Here is an 18,281-nt window from a genome sequence, read left to right as displayed (position 1 = left end):
ATTAGGGTAACTAAAGAAGGAAAGTAGGAAACAAACACTTCTTAGTTCTCCTATCCTGGACACCAACACCACTGCATTGGTTATACCATTTTCAGATAAATCAGGGGACAATATCTTTGTATTTTTTGATTATTTGGACATAACCACTAGGTTGTGAAATTGGAGTAATGAGCAATTGTTGAGTGTAGCAAAGGTAAAACTAGCAGAGGATGCTAGAATGTATGTGATGTGCCATGAAAAGTTATGGGAAACACAGTCTTCTGATGTCTTCAGGGAAGGGTTGATAGACAGATATAGGCAGAAGACTACATCAAATTACTTATATGGCAAGTTAACAGTTCATTTCAAAAGCATGGGGAATCAGTAGAGAGATTTGTAGGCCATATTCTCAAAATTGGTATCAATACATTGTGTTGCAGGAAGCTGAGGGCAGAGAGCACTTGACATGTTTTTATAGAGGTTACAGCCAGAAATGTGACAAACTATTCAGATGGGATTTCCAGACTAAATGAAGCAGTAGAAACAGCACTGGTGTTAGCCAAAACTGATGTTGTCACCAAGCCTTGGGAAAAGGAGGTTGTATTTAATACACACATTAAATGTTTGGATCTGGAAATACAGGGCATATGAGGTGTCAATGCAGAGGACAGCAGTGCTGGATATGCAGACACTTTGGATATTCTGAGCAGAACTGTAGGGACAGAAATTCCCTGAGGCATGGAAGACAGCCATAGGGCAGACCGCGCTCCTCACAGTTTAAGAAGCAGGGGTGGAGGAGAGGGGATTCCATTTGAAAATACAAAGTTGACCCCACCATCATAGGAAGGGTGGTTAGGAGGTGGCCAGTTGTAGCACAGGCAGATGTTCCCCTTTCTAATGTTAAGTTTTCACCTACAACATTTTTCCATACAATGTGTTATTTTCAAGATATTTAGTTGCCTCGAGTTAAAACAAACACACTGCATACAGGAGTCACCTGTGCTTTTTTCCAATGACTTGCTCAGGGCAAGAGGTTCATGATAAATGCAACTAAGTAAAGGACCAATGCCGCAGGAGGAAAATCGAAATGGGATTTCATGCAGATCTGGCAACTTATTTGTTTTCAATACTTCTAATTGCTTCTCTATGCCAATGATGCCTGTTGCTATGTCCTCCATATGTTAGTCTGTGTAACAGTCAAACAACAATATGTTAATATAATTCTCTTCTGTGAATGACTTCTTAAATGTGAAATTTAAAATTTCAGATTTCCCTGCAACCCTTAAAAAGAAATCGAATACAATAAGAAACCATTAGTGTGGCAGAGTATATGAGCAGACAGTGAGCAAAAGTTCACCCTGTGAGTCACAAATTTTATGTACCATCTTTAAGAGAAAATAGAATTAGAAACTAGCATTAGAAAGTAAACTAGAATTAGAACAACACCTCTAAAATCAAAGACAATATTTTTTTGTTTTTATTCTAGTATCATGTCATTGTGTACTGGCTAACATTATGTTTGATATAACTAAAATTGGAGGATGTGTACTGAATTCACAATCTTTGCTAAATATTTACTATCTTGTTTGGTTCCTTGTCAGGGATGCACACAACAATAACATTAGAGGATGCAACTGAATAAAATTTGGTCTAGTTACCTTCAATGACAGTTTGATGTTAATGCTTGATGTTCAGCTGCAGGTTCTATCCATTATTTACATTAATTCATGGTACAAGATGAGAGCATCATTTTGGGCTCACAGAAGCAATGAAAAATTAGGACTGGCAAATACTTTAAGAAAAAAGTTCTAGTATCTCAATAAATCCTACACAGAAAATTTCAAGACTGTATTTTTAAAAAATGATCTGGGAATACCCCATAGTCTCTTGTATATTACCTGTGATGATAGACTTACGCTACTTCTGGATTGTGTATGGGATAGCAATTTTAGTACCTGCACAGGGATAACAGTGCCAGTACACTACACTATCTCATGCGTACATCACTGGCTGAGAGTCGTTTGATAATAACTGAGGAACAGAACCCCACGAGAGGAAACAATAACCCATTGTGCAAGTCAATCCATGGAAAGCATCAAGTTTGAAATCATCTAGAGACATGCACGGGGACAAACTCAGCACACAGCTGGCGTGGGTGGCTGACGACTGAGCACTCGGTAACAACATTCAGTACGAAGCGCAAGGCAAGGTACGTGGCAGTTGAAGTTTGTGTGAGCACTGGTGCACCTGGCTTACTGTCACCCAGAGGTAAACACTCCCATTAATGGGTCTCCCCAGAGTACGGGTTATGTGCATCGTCCGTGCCAGATTTCCTCACTATTTTGCTGCGCTGCACACAACAGTTCATCTGTCTCCATCACAATATCTGCCAGTGGGCATACTAAGTACTAAACTCATGAAAAGGCCACATAGGGTCAAAAACGGTCAGGTTTGAGCTGCAAACTCTAATGCAGAACAGGAGAGGTAACCAGAGAACATGGCAGTGGATTGACCACTGAAGGAGGCAGCACTGATTGCGCTGGCTCTGCTGGAATGGTAGAACGGCAAAGCTGAGGTGATGAGGGGGCCACTGGCAGCAGTGGAGGCATGGCCACCTCCACTGGCCAGGGGACAAGGAGGCAGAAGGGGAGGAAGATGGATCAAAATTCATGAGCTCCACATTGGCAGACGCAGGTGTAAGTCTCACTTGGGCCCAAGGCTGCAGGCAGCAGGAGGACAACAAAGGGTGTGGCAATGGGAAGGCACACTGCTGCAAAAAGGAGCCCACCCCTGGAACATAGCCATGACAAACCCTGCATCTGACTGACCAGAATGCTCCAACAGGGCAGCAGCACATGACTGGTCAGCTGCTCCCTACTGACATCCACCACAAACAACTGCCCACCTTTGTGACCCACCACGATACCTGGCAGTGATCCCTGGTGTCAGCCAAAGGACCAGGCACAAATGGCAGTCCCAGAAGGAAAATGTTGTGTGCCACAGTGGTTCACAGCATCTGCCCTGGAGTATAACCAATCCAGGAGACTCTGTGGTTGGCAACCATGGAAGTGTTCCACTGGATTGCATCCATTGACTGATGTTGCCAGGTATGTAGCCAGAAAAGTCAACAATGCATCATTGTTCAATGAGGCAGACATGTACTCCTTCATTTGGCTCTTGAACTTACGCACTTTCAAGTTACAAGCTGGGTGAAACGATTTGGCAGTCAAATGCCGGATAGCAGTGTGAATGCAAAAGTCTTCAAAACTCCTGTGACACAAATGGCTTACAACTATTGGACATGAGGGTCATGTGGGATCCCTCAATGGCAAAAATAACTGACATCATGCAAACAGTGGCAGACGACAATGTGGAGGATGGCTTGGCTAGTTACGGGAAGCTGTACAGTGTATCAATCATATGAAACCACATGCTGCCTAAAACAGACCTGCAAAATCAACATGCACCCTCTTCCAAGAGTGCTCCAGGAGCAGCCAAGGAAAAGACTGGCATGGTGGTGCAGCCTGACTTTGTGAACAGGGCCCACAAGCCCACACCAGATGTCTGATGTCACAATCGAGTACCAGCTATTAGATGTAATGTCACACCAGTGCCTTCATATGAGCCATACTCAAGTGTGGTGCATGTAGCAACAGGAATATGCTAGGGCACAATGCGAAGGTGATGAACACTTAGAATTTCTCTTCTATGACAAACGTGCGGGCCCCCTAGACAATGATGAGTCAATGGATCCGTCAGCGTATCAGAATTGTCATGCTGGGCATCGGATTGGTAAGAAATGTCATAGCAATAGTTATTGAGAAAGTAGGCCCACTTCTGGAACTGGTGGCAGTCCTATCAGGCAGCTTGGAATGAGGGCCAAATAAGGAAACCAGCAGCTTGTGGAAAGCAGCTTGTCTTGTGACAGCCAGAGCGAGAGCACCAGCAGCAGGGAGTACTGTTTGTATAAAGCGTTTATTTTGCATTTTGTTTACAACCTTCCACTAAGGAAGGGATTCTATTTGTGTTTATCTGCTCTGCATAGAAACTAACAGTTCTTGATCGTTAGGAGAGAAATTTATTTTGTACTTAATTGCTGCGCTTAGCTTTTAAATAGTTTTTCTGGGAAAACCTAGCATAGTTTTCGCGTCTCGTATTTCAGTGAGTGTCTCTTGATTATCAGAGTAGCTCATCAGAAGATTATCTTGGGAATTTGTCACCATATAGAGTAGGGTAAACATAGTCATGTGTAGGGACTGTGGTTGTTGTGATCGGACGCAAGGAGAATTGGCCACTCTTCGGGGGCAGGTGGAGGCTTTGTCTGTTAGGCTCATTGAGCTCGAGGCGCAGGCGTCGGCTCGTAGTGGCGTTGGGGCAACTGTGGTGAGACCTATGCCTACTTCGGTGGCCTTGGAATCACATGGAACCCCTGATGTCGCTGCGTCTTCCGGCAGTGAGCATCTTACCGGTCAGCCATCACTCCAGGGTGAATGGCGGACAGTGGTGGGCTCGCGCGAGCCTGGCCGAAAGGCGAAGGTGGGATCTGGCCGCGTGGCAGCTGCCTTACCCCTTTCCAACAGGTACGGGGTGCTTCCTAGTGGTGATGACATCGTTTCCGAGCCACCACAGGATGCCTCGCCTGTTGGGCCAGTGGCCGATTCTCCGGCAAGGTCCCGACAGTCACAGAGGGCGGGCCTATTAGTTATAGGGAGCTCCAACGTTAGGCGGGTTATGGAGCCCCTCAGGAAAATAGCGGGTAGGTCGGGGAAGAATGCCAGTGTGCACTTGGTGTGCTTGCCAGGGGGTCTCGTCCGTAATGTGGAGGAGGCCCTTCCGGCAGCTATTGAACGCACTGGGTGTGACCGGCTGCAGATAGTAGCACATGTCGGAACGAATGACGCCTGCCGCTTGGGTTCTGAGGCCATCCTTGGTTCCTTCCGGCGTCTGGCTGATTTGGTGAAGACAACCAGCATCGCACGCGGAGTGCAAGCTGAGCTTAATATCTGCAGCATAGTGCCCAGAGTCGATCGCGGTCCTCTGGTTTGGAGCTGTGTGGAGGGTCTAAACCAGAGGCTCAGACGACTCTGCGACCATAATGGTTGCAAATTCATCGACCTCCGTTATTGGGTGGAGAACTGTAGGGCCCCCCTAGACAGGTCAGGCGTGCACTACACACCGGAAGCAGCTACTAGGGTAGCAGAGTACGTGTGGCGTGCACACGGGGGTTTTTTAGGTTAGGGGGACCCCCCCTTGGGCGAAACGATAAAATACCTGACGGCTTACCAGAGAGAACATCATCATCGTTGATAAAGAACGTCCGTCCTCAGAGACCAAAAACAGGAAAAGTTAACGTAATATTGGTAAACTGCAGGAGTATCCAGGGCAAGGTTCCCGAATTAGTATCTCTTATTGAAGGAAATAGTGCGCATATAGTATTAGGAACGGAAAGTTGGTTAAAACCGGATGTGAACAGTAATGAAATCCTAGACACAGAATGGAATATATACCGCAAGGATAGGATAAACGCCAATGGTGGAGGAGTATTTATAGCAGTAAAGAATTCAATAATATCCAGTGAAGTTATTAGCGAATGCGAATGTGAAATAATCTGGGTTAAGTTAAGTATCAAAGGTGGGTCAGATATGATAGTCGGATGCTTCTATAGACCACCTGCATCAGCAACCGTAGTAGTTGAGCGCCTCAGAGAGAACCTGCAGAACGTCGTGAAGAAGTTTCGTGATCATACTATTGTAATAGGGGGAGACTTCAATCTACCAGGTATAGAATGGGATAGTCACACAATCAGAACTGGAGCCAGGGACAGAGACTCTTGTGACATTATCCTGACTGCCTTGTCCGAGAATTACTTCGAGCAGATAGTTAGAGAACCAACTCGTGAAGCTAACGTTTTAGACCTCATAGCAACAAATAGACCGGAACTTTTCGACTTCGTGAATGTAGAAGAGGGTATCAGTGATCATAAGTCAGTGGTTGCATCAATGACTACAAGTGTAATAAGAAATGCCAAGAAAGGAAGGAAAATATATTTGCTTAACAAGAGTGATAGGGCACAAATCGCAGAATATCTGAGTGACCACCATCAAACGTTCATTTCTGAGGAAGAGGATGTGGAACAAAAATGGAAAAAATTCAGAAACATCGTCCAGTACGCCTTAGATAAGTTCGTACCGACTAAGGTCCAAAGCGAGGGGAAAGATCCACCATGGTATAACAATCATGTACGAAAGGTACTACGGAAACAAAGAAAGCTTCATCATAGGTTTAAGAGTAGTTGAATCATAGCTGATAAGGAAAAGCTGAACGAAGCGAAAAAGAGCGTAAAGAGAGCAATGAGAGAAGCATTCAACGAATTCGAACATAAAACATTGGCAAACAATCTAAACAAGAACCCTAAAAAGTTTTGGTCATATGTAAAATCGGTAAGCGGATCTAAATCCCCTATTCAGTCACTCGTTGACCACGATGGCACCGAAACAGAGGACGACCGAAGAAAGGCAGAAATACTGAATTCAGTGTTCCGAAACTGTTTCACTGCGGAAAATCGTAACACGCCAAAATGGAAAATATTGAAATAAACGATATCGGAATTGAAAAACAACTGCTATCACTTAGTAGCGGAAAAGCATCCGGACCAGACGAGATACCCGTAAGATTCTACAGTGATTATGCTAAAGAACTTGCCCCCTTTCTATCAGCAATTTATCGTAGATCTCTGGAAGAACGTAAAGTACCTAGCGACTGGAAGAAAGCGCAGGTCGTTCCCATTTTCAAGAAGGGTCATAAATCAGATGCGAATAATTATAGGCCTATTTCGCTTACGTCAATCTGTTGTAGAATAATGGAACATGTTTTATGTTCTCGTATTATGATGTTCTTAGATAATACAAATCTCCTTCATCATAACCAACATGGATTCCGCAAACAGAGATCATGTGAAACTCAGCTCGCCCTATTTGTCCAAGAAATTCACAGTGCCGTAGACACTGGCGAGCAGATTGATGCCGTATTCCTGGACTTCAGGAAGGCATTTGATACGGTTCCGCACTTACGTTTAGTGAAAAAAAATACGAGCTTACGGAATATCGGACCAGGTTTGTGATTGGATTCAGGATTTCCTAGAAGAAAGAACACAACATGTCATTCTTAACGTTTCAAAATCTGCAGATGTAGAGGTAATTTCGGGAGTACCGCAAGGAAGCGTGATAGGACCTTTATTGTTTACAATATACATAAATGACTTAGTTGACAACATCGGTAGCTCCGTGAGGCTATTTGCACATGACACGGTTGTCTACAAGAAAGTAGCAACATCAGAAGACTCGTACGTACTCCAGGAAGACCTGCAGAGGATTAATGAATGGTGCGACAGCTGGCAGCTTTCCCTAAACGTAGATAAATGTAATATAATGCACATACATAGGGGCAGAAATCCATTCCAGTACGATTATGCCATAGGTGGTAAATCATTGGAAGCGGTAACGACCGTAAAATACTTAGGAGTTACTATCCGGAGCGATCTGAAGTGGAATGATCACATAAAACAAATAGTGGGAAAAGCAGGCGCCAGGTTGAGATTCATAGGAAGAATTCTAAGAAAATGTGACTCATCGACGAAAGAAGTAGCTTACAAAACGCTTGTTCGTCCGATTCTTGAGTATTGCTCATCAGTATGGGACCCTTACCAGGTTGGATTAATAGAAGAGATAGACATGATCCAGCGAAAAGCAGCGCGATTCGTCATGGGGACATTTAGTCAACGCGAGAGCGTTACGGAGATGCTGAACAAGCTCCAGTGGCGGACACTTCAAGAAAGGCGTTACGCAATACGGAGAGGTTTATTATCGAAATTACGAGAGAGCACATTCCGGGAAGAGATGGGCAACATATTACTACCGCCCACATATATCTCGCGTAATGATCACAACGAAAAGATCCTAGAAATTAGAGCAAATACGGAGACTTACAAGCAGTCGTTCTTCCCACGCACAATTCGTGAATGGAACAGGGAAGGGGGGATCAGATAGTGGTACAACAAGTACCCTCCGCCACACACCGTAAGGTGGCTCGCGGAGTATAGATGTAGATGTAGATGTAGATGCATAAGCAATGGGCTGTTCAATGGCATCTGGGTTCCGATGGGACAAGACTGCACCAATGGCATACTAGGATGTGTCACAGGCCAGAGTTAAAAGTTTGCCCGGTGTAAAAGAAGCCTGACAGGGAGCAGAGCACACACATTACTTAAGAGACTGAAAACCCCCTCTGCCATCCACAGACTGGACAAACTTAACACGCTTATGGGAAAGTCAATTAAGTGGATGATGTATATGTGTGTCCCAAGGAATGAACTGAGCATAATAGAAAATCTTACCCAAAGAAGACTGGAGCTCCTCCAGGTTCCTGGGCATTGGCAGGTCAATAATGGTTTTGATGTGGTCATCTGTAGGGATGATGATAACTTTGCTAAGCACATGTCCCACAAATGCATCTTTAGGGAGAAAAAAAGCAATTTTCCAGCTTGCTATGACGGTCATTCTCCAGGACCTTTGGAAAACTGACTTAAGGTTCAAAATTGCTCCTCTCAAGTAGGGTCCACTACACATACATCATCAAGGTAATTGACACAACAGGGAATGTCCTAAATCAACTGCTCCAAATACTTTTGATAAATTCCTGGCACAGACAAGATTCCAAAAGGCAAGCATTTAAAATGGGTAAGGCTCAAAGGGAGCATTGAAAATGAAGAAGGTCCAAAAAAACTGCATCAAACAGCAACTGCAGGTAGACCTCATGCAAGTCAATGCATGAAAAATACTGATCCCCTGACAAATTCACCAACTGCTCCGCTGGCTGTGGAATTGAATAAGAATCCATGATACATTGTGCATTCACTGTCTGTTTAAAATTACTGCAAAGGCACATGGTACTGCCAAGCTTCTGAATCACCACCAAAAGGGTGCCCCAGTGACTTCACAAAATAGGAACAATGACACCTTAATACCGCAAACACCGCAACTTCACTTTCACCTTGTCATGCATGGGCAAGATAAATGGCTTCTCAAACAGTGGGCTGTATGACCATGGTAAAGAGTCCAGAACATAAAAAGGAATGGACCGAGACACTAAATGCACTTTGTCAACTGTGTGGAAGCCAAAAACAGAAAGAGTTTCTAGCTCAAAAATATTTTATGTCAACATTGAATTGACCACTAACAAAATAATTTGCAGTTACATGTTCTTTTTACTGTGGAGATGGAGAATTGCCCCCACGAAGGAATGGACTGTTTGCTATGAGACACAAACAAACATAGTGTCCATTGTAACTTCAGGCACCCCAAGAGCTCATACGTCTCCAAATTAATGAGACTGACAGTTGCTCCCATGTCTACTTGCAATTCAACCATCCATCAATCCACAACCAATGTCACCAAAATATGCCAGGTCGCTGTGCATCAGGGATGGCCCCAGAGTCCAGCAAAAATACAGACATATCCAACAACTGACTCACAATTTGCCAACTGTCACAAACAGTTGCCAAATGGCCTATCTGATGGCAGACCTCACACATGGCTTCCATGCATGTGCACTCTTGTCAAACATGCAGCAAATTAATGTTGAGGCAGGACCAATGGCCCACCCAGTTGGTGGAAGGAGACTAATGCTGATGACCTGAAAACAGAAATGGGTGGCCATCATAAACCTGCTGAGCTTGTCACAGGCAAAGGTGGGCAGTGCCGAAACATCACTGTACGGAATCATCAACAGCATCAACACATGGTGACTCAACAGGAGAGAAGGCTGCTGAGGGTACCCTGTGGGGCAGCTGAGGCTTTTTACAATGGATACCTAACTGTCAATTTAAGAAAAGATGTCCCGTGCCACCACTGTCAGCTCAAGTGATTCCACAGTCTGGGCAACATCAGGTAATGAAGGGTTTAACAAGATCAATGCCCTAGTCTGAACCTTGGGATCACACACGAACTGGACAATCATATCACAAATTAGTGAGACTGCTTAAGAGGTAGTACATTTGGTGACAACCGAAATGACACTTGCATGAGGGACCCTGCAAATTGGGGTTCCAGGGCACATATGAATATCCAACGTGCTTGCAGTGTTGCTTAAATTACAACAACGCCACCACCACACTGGTTTGATGTTCAAAATGCCACATCAGCAAACAACAAAACTCATCAGTGGGGAGTTTCTCTTACTCAGTGGAGGGCTTCAAATTCTGGACATATTCATATAAACCAATGCTCCTGGAAAACAACAATGTGACATTATCACTTGGCAGTGATGCGAGAACTGGCACAAGTAATTCTCCCACCTCTGTGAACTCATTAAATCTGGCAAATGGCATTGGGAGTGGTGGGGATGGGGATGAAAACAGACACCTGACCTGCCTCTGCCACTGCTGCTGCTGTTGCTACTGTTCCTTCTGTACACAAAACTGTTCCTGGCAGCAGTGTGGAAATGCTAGGTCGATGGTGGCCCAAAATTAACAATAGGAAAACAGAAACATACAATAAGGGCATTATATGCATAAGAATGTCCTGCTTCACTATACTTCAGTATATGCACAGTCATGACAACATCACTACTGTACACTCTTAGCACAAGAAATTCATGTGCCAACACTGGCTTGATAATAATCAGGGAACAGACCACCATGAGAGGAAATGAAAACTCGCTATGCAAGTCAGTCTATGGGAAGCAGAAAGTCCAAAACCACATAGGGATATGCACAGAGATAAAGTCAGTATGCAGCTAGTGTGGGTGGCTGAGTAGTCGGCAGCAATGCTCAGCATGAAGTGCAAGGTGAGGTCTCCAGTGGAGTAATTCAGCATAAGCACTGGCACACCCAACTTACTGTCACCCACAGGTAAACAATTCCATCAGTGGGTCTGCCCATACTACTCATCACATGCACCCTCCACGGAAGGTATGTGCACTATTCCGCTGTAATACATGTGCCAGTTCATCTACCTTCACTGGGATGTCCACAAGGGAGTTACACTAAGCCAATACAAAGTACTTCCAGCTGCACATCTCAAAGTGATACAGATGTAACTGCAATATAAAAGGTGTACAACTTTGCTTCCGCCATTTGCTGATAGGTGGCAACGACAGTAAGTAACGGTCAAAAGAAACAGTTCACAGACATCAGGCAGTTAGCTTGGACCTTGGTCACCATAACCTCATTCAAACATTAGTCGATTTGTGTCTGTGAGGTGTTACTATTTTGTTTCAGTATGAAGAAAACAGTGGCTGAGTCTCTCAAGTACATATGGTAAGGACGCTATTAGTGAAAGAACATGCCGTGAGTTGTTTCAATGCTTCAAGAACAGTGAGTTTAACATCGTATACTGGCATAGTGGTGGAAAAGAGAACGTTTTCGAAGATGGAGAACTGGAGACATTGCTGAGTGAATACTCATGTCAAACTCGAGAATAATTGGCATGATTAGTGGGAGTGACACATCAAGCCATTTTAAAACATCTCAAGGCTGTGGGCATGATTCAGAAAGAAGGAACTTGAGCCCCATGTGAGCTGAAGCCAAGAGACGTTGAACGGCGTTTGTGTGTTTGTGAACAGTTGCTTCAGAGGCAAAAATGGAAGGATTTCTGCATCGTATTGTGACTGGGGATGAAAAATTGGTTCATTATGATAATCCTAAATGCAAAAAATCATGGGGATATCCCAGCCATGCTTCCACGTTGATGACCAAACTGAATATTCACGGCTCCAAGATCACGCTCTGCATTTGGTAGGACCAGCTCAGCATCGTGTACTATGAAGTATTAAAAGCAAGTGAAACAATCACAGGTGCTCATTATTGAATGCAATTAATGCATTTGAGTAGAGCATTAAAAGAAAAACAACCAACATACAGCAAGAGGCATGATAAAGTGATTTTGCAGCATGATAGCGGTCAACCCCACATTGCAAAAGAGGTCAAAATATACTTGGAAATGTTAAAATGGGAAGTCCTACCTCACCCGCCGTATTCTCCAGACATTGCTCCCTCCATCACCTGTTTAGATCAGTAGCGCATGGCCTGGCTGACCATCACTTCCAATCTCATTAAGAAGTCACAGATTGGATTGATTCGTCGATCTCTTCAAAAGATCAACAATTTTTTCGACACGGGATTTGTACACTGTCCAAAAGATGGGAGAAAGTAGTGTCCAGCGATGAAAAATACTTTGAATGATATATGTGTAACCATATTTTTTTCTTTTTTCATTAAAGCCTCAAATGTTGGGGAAAACACAGCGGAAGAGAAGTTGTACAACTTGTACATTTTTGAGATGTGAACTTTCTGACAGAAAAATATCATTTAAATGAAGAAGACACAAATATGAAATCTTATAGTAACCCATTTCAGCCTAAGGGGTTTATTTGCGACTGTCATTAATGCCAGTGTTACTTCCTTCTTGCTGCTGATGGTATCTTAACCACATGAAAATTTATTAAGTAGTAATGTGTGTAATCATACATATACTTACAATATTCTTACCTTCCAATAATGGAAAATTCATCATGAATGAAAAGACAGGATGTTTGGAAATTCCCACTACAGACTTCTAAGACTTGTATCGGGGAGTGAGTATATTATATTTTGAACTGGAATGCGCATCTCAAAATGTATCACTTTTGTGCTACAACTATTTGAAAACATGTTGGTAATGCGAACATGTTTACAAGTAGTTTTTTAGGCATGATGCAGTATGTTGTGGCTGTGCCCTCTAGTGAGGTTTAGTGTTGTAGTGAGAGGAAACCGACCATCTCCCTATCGTACCACCCTCTCTTCATCCAGCCAGTAACCACAAAACGTTACAAGAGGGCACAGCCACAACAAGTGGCAATGAATCTGATCAACAAATTTTGCTTGCTTTTCATGTGATCTAGGTTGCTGCAGGGGAGCTGCTGTTACAGTGCTGCTATCTGCTCATTTGTTCTTGTTGTTGCATGTATTACAGGAGGGGAGCTGCACAACTCCTCTATTTGTCTTTTCAGAGTCTTTGCACATTGCTTTCCTATTTGTCTTCTCATGTTTTGCTGTAATTTGTTAGTGTTAGAATTGCTACACCACCCCCTCCTTCCCCTGCCCCACCACCGCAGCCACAGACTGCTCCTGTTCGGGAACTAAATCAGATTTTTCAGTTTCAGAACCAGCAAATTGCCACATTGCTTGCTGCACAAGCTGTGTCAGCTGCTCAACCAAACAAGTGACTGATCCAACAAGTGCCACCAAACAGCATTCCACCATTTCAGTACTTTGATGACAAAGAAGAGGAATGGTACATATACCTCACCCAGTTCCAGGCCCACTTCACGTCCATCAAATTCAAGGTACTGTGAAATCTCATTATTCCTGTCCATCATGGGAACCCCTGTGTGTCTCTTACTTCAAAAACTCTTCCCTACATCGTCTCCCAACGCACTCTCCTGTGATGAAGTAGGTATATTAAGTCAGCTTTACAAACAGCAGGTTCAGGTCTTGGCAGCCAGGTTTCAGTTCTTTCGCCTTAAGAAAAAACCAGAATAGACATACTATAATAATAATAGTAATAATAATAATTTTATTGTCTTTAAGCCATTACAGCAATAGACAGTCATACACATAATACAATACAGTACATGCTATAAAAGAACAGAATTGTTATTAATGTTACAGTTTAATATCACAGGTCATGAAATCCTTTATATTGTAGAATGGGTTTACAACTAACCAGTCATAAAGTGTTTGTTTGTATTGTTGCTCTGGTAAATTTTGCATAGCTTGTGGAAGTTTGTTAAATATTTTGTGGCCAATAAGTTCATAACTGTTAACTGATTTTGACAGTCTGTGGTAGGGTGTATAGATACAGCTGTTTGTCCTAGGTTTGTAACAATGTATATTTGCCCCGCATTTTACTTTAGGTAAGTTCTTTTTTGTGTAGATTAAAACATAATAAATATATAGGTTTATTACTGTCATGATTTTTTGTTGAGTACACGAAGGTTTACAATGAGCCTTGTATGGTGAGCCTGTAATTATCCTAATAGCTTTCTTTTGCAGCAATAGTATATCATGCACACAAGTGGAGTTTCCCCATAACATAATACCATAGGATATGATGCTTTGGAAAAATGAGTAGTAAGATACTCTAACATAATTTTTAGGTACACAGTGCAATAATCACCTTAACAAATAGATTACCCTAGACAATTTACCACTAATATACTTAATATGTGGATTCCAATAAAGTTTATCATCCAAATATACCCCCAAAAATTTAACACAACTAGAATCATCTGATGGAAACTTGTCTTTTAAACTAAATACCATCTGCTGGATTTTGCTTTCATTAAGCAAGAACCCATTTGCTTTAAACCAGAGTGAAGGTTGCTCAATTTTCTCTGTAACACATGTTTTAAGGCTATTAAGAACATTACTGCTGTTCAGAAACGTTGTATCATCAGCATAGAGTACTGTTCTGGATTTAATAAATGATGGCAGGTAATTTATCATTATTAGGAAAAGGAAAGGGCCAGCACGGATCCCTGCGGAACACCTACCTTAACTTGTTCTATACTGGACATTTCTTTCCCAACACAGACAGCTTGCTTACAGTTTTGTAAATATGATCTTAATACCTGTTACCTTTTAACACCATAAAAGTCCATTTTTTTAGTAGTAGTGTATGTTCCACACAGTCAAAGGCTTTGCTTAGGTCACAAAAATTCGCTTGAGCAAAGCATTTATCTTCAAATACTTGATGGATGTATTTAACAACATTGTCTATGGCATCAATGGTTGACAGGTTTTTCCTAAAGCCGTACTGTGATCCACTTATTAATCCTATGTTATCAAAGTAAACGGATAATTGTTGGTAAATTATGCATTCTAGAACTTTTGAAAAAACTGGACTATGGACATTGGCCTGTAACTTGAGACAGAATTTTTATCTCCTTTTTTATGTACTGGAACTACCCTAGACAGTTTAAGCTCATCAGGAAAAAAAAACCTCCAGTATACACTTGTTTATACAATATGTTAGGGGGTACACTATACAGTCTTTTACTTTCTTCAGCATATTACAAGACAGGTCATATGTGTCTACACTGTTTGATGATTTTAACTGCTTCACTATTCTTAACACAAAACCAGGTGAGACCTCAGAAAAATTTAAAGTACTTGTGTTTGTTGATGACCTAGCAACATTTTTTGACAGTAACTGTGATGAGCTGATTTCAGGTTTAATTATAGCACTTCCTACTTCCTCAACTGATTTAATAAAAAACGTCATTAAATTCCTGGGGAGTGTTACTAATTTTGTCACTTCTTTTATCTTTGGTGACACTATTTATTAGTGTCCATGATGCTTTGCACTTATTGGTGGATTTCTCAATACTTTTGAGATTGTGTGCTTGTTTGGCTTCCACAATTGCTTTTTTGTACTCATTCCTAGATCTAACATATGCTGATTTAGCATGGTTGGTTTTCAGATTTCTATAAATATTGTACAATAACATAACTTGGTTTTTCATAGGTTTAGAATTTCGGCCTTCTGTTTATCATCATCAGTTACATTACCCATAATGTCAGCAAGAGAAGGTATTGAATTATTCGTAGCAGTCATAGATTTTATGTACTACCAAAATTTTTTGGGGCTATTTTTAGAATCTGCAGATAAAACATTGCAGAATATTTTGCATAATTTCTGTTTGTCAGCAGAGCAGTGACTATGTTTAAAATGACTGTGCAAAATTCTTTGCTTTCTCAGCAGCTTCCTAATATGTTTGTTGTACCAAGGTGGATCATTTCCCTCCCCTATACTTCTGCTAGGTACATACTTCTCTAGCACATGGTGGACAAGACCTTTAAATTCCGACCAAGAATGCTCAATATATTTGTGTCCCATGGTGAATGCTTGGAGCTGACAATGAAGATATTCATTAATGACACTTTTATTTGCTTTCCCAAACAAGAAAACTCTACGCTGTACAGTGTACCATGCTCTATTTCAGCCATACCTACAATATGGAATTACTGTTTGGGGAAGTTCCAGCAGCAAAAATACATAAACAATATTTACATGGCAAATAAGAGCTGTTAGGACCATCCTGAACAAGAAACAAAGAGACTCATGCAGAACTTTTTTCCATAGTCTAGTAATACTGACATTTCCATCTCTATACATTCACAAAACAATAATATCATTAATAAAAGGAAATGCAGTACTAGAAAGAAATGCCTACGTTTATACATATGAAAAAAGAAATAAAGGCCAGCTGAGAAGTATATAACACCAACTGAGAGTTTCTGAAAAAGGTCCTCGATACTTGGGTGTCAAACTCATAAAGTGCCTTCCAAAGAGTTTACAGGACAATGTGAACAAAAAGACATTCCAAAAACTTTTAAGGGATTATTTATTGGAAAAAGAATTTTATAGTGTAGAAGAGTATATGTATCAATAAGTGAGAAATGGTAGTATTACTATTATAGAGGTACTGTAACTATTTAAACATGTTATGACATGTAAATAACTTGAGAACATGAATACTGAGAGAAAAATGTAAATATGTGTATAATGTAGTATGTAAATAATTTTCAGGACCTGAAAAATGGATGAAAAAAGTATGCATCATTATTATAAGTATTGCCACTTTGATGAATTAAATTGTAATGAATAGGTTAAATATTGTAAGAAAATAGGCTTACGTTGACTTGTCCTATATTATAAGTACACACTTTGTACAAAATGTAATCAAATGGGACCAAATAAAAATCAATCAATCAATCAGTCAAAGAATATAGCATTTTCAGTTGTTAAACCACTTATAAAGCTGAACTGTACATTTGACAGCAAATTATGTTATATAAAATGATCAATTGTCCTTAGATACAAAGCTTTTTCAATAACTGTAAAATCCTGCCTAGTCATCAAAATATGAGGTGCCTAGGAAACCTGCTTTCTCGGATCACTAGACAACATTCAAACAAATCGTATTAATGAGTTTTATTACAAAAAAGTAAATGACAATACTTAACTTTGAGAATTAATTACATAGATGTTGTGCAAGCAAAGGGTGACAGACAAACTAAGCAAGCTTCTTCAGTATATACAAACCCTAACACACGCAAAGTAATACAATTGATGCTTCAGTTCAGGTCATTAGTCTTGAATCTCCTCTTTGACTGGGTATGACCAGTCAGGCACAGAGCTTTTGTCCTCTTTGCATAGAGGCCACTGCTGTTGCATTGTCATCCTAGAGAGGGGTCGGCCAGCATGTGATTGGCTGACACCATCTCACAGCCCTCTCTGTTCTATTGTTCACGATTAGCATGGCGGTGCTTGACTTTATGCCATACCAATAACTTTATCAAACACTGATGGCATAGAAATAGGTCTAAAATTGTCTACATTATCTCTTTGTCTCTTTTTATACAGTGGCTTTACTATTGAGGACTTCAATCATTCAGGAAACTGACGATTCTTAAAGGAAAAATTACAAATATGGCTAAGTACAGGGCTAAGATGTGCAGCACAGTACTTTAATATTCTACTAGATACTCCATCATATCCATGAGAGTCATTAGTCTTCAGTTATTTAATTATTGACTCAATCTTCCCTTTGTCAGTATCACAGAGGAGTATTTCATACATCAATCTCAGAAAGGCATTTTCAAAGAGAGTCATATGATTCCCTATAGAAACTAAGTTTTTATTTAATTCACCAGCAATGCTCAGAAAATGATTGTGAAATACTGCACATACATCTGACTTATCAGTAACAGAAATATTTTTACTATGAACTGACTTTCTATCAGTGACCTTGTGCTGTTGACCAGACACTGCCTGCACAACTGACCATATGGTTTTAATTTTATCCTGTGAATTAGCTATTCTATTTGCATACCACATACTCTTTGCCTTCCTAATAACATTTTTAAGCTCTTAAAATACTGTTTGCAATGAGATACTGTAGTTTGGCTGTGACTACTTCCAACATTTTGATATAATTCCCACTTTGTTCTACATGATATCCTTATCCCACTAGTCAGCCACCCAGGCTGACTTTTACTGCTAGTACCTGTTTAGAATGTTCTAATGGTAATCAGCTCTCAAAGAGCATGAGAAGTGTGTTAAGAAAATCATTATATTTGTCATCTATGTTATCACTACTATAAACATCCTACCACTCTTGTTCCTTAACAAGGTGTAAAAAATTCTCTGTTGCCATTGGATTAGCCTGGATTAGCTTGTGTAATTATACACAACATCTGT

The sequence above is a fragment of the Schistocerca nitens genome, chromosome 3, assembly GCF_023898315.1.
Source record: "Schistocerca nitens isolate TAMUIC-IGC-003100 chromosome 3, iqSchNite1.1, whole genome shotgun sequence".
Taxonomy (NCBI): domain Eukaryota; kingdom Metazoa; phylum Arthropoda; class Insecta; order Orthoptera; family Acrididae; genus Schistocerca; species Schistocerca nitens.
This window is presented reverse-complemented; position numbering follows the sequence as displayed.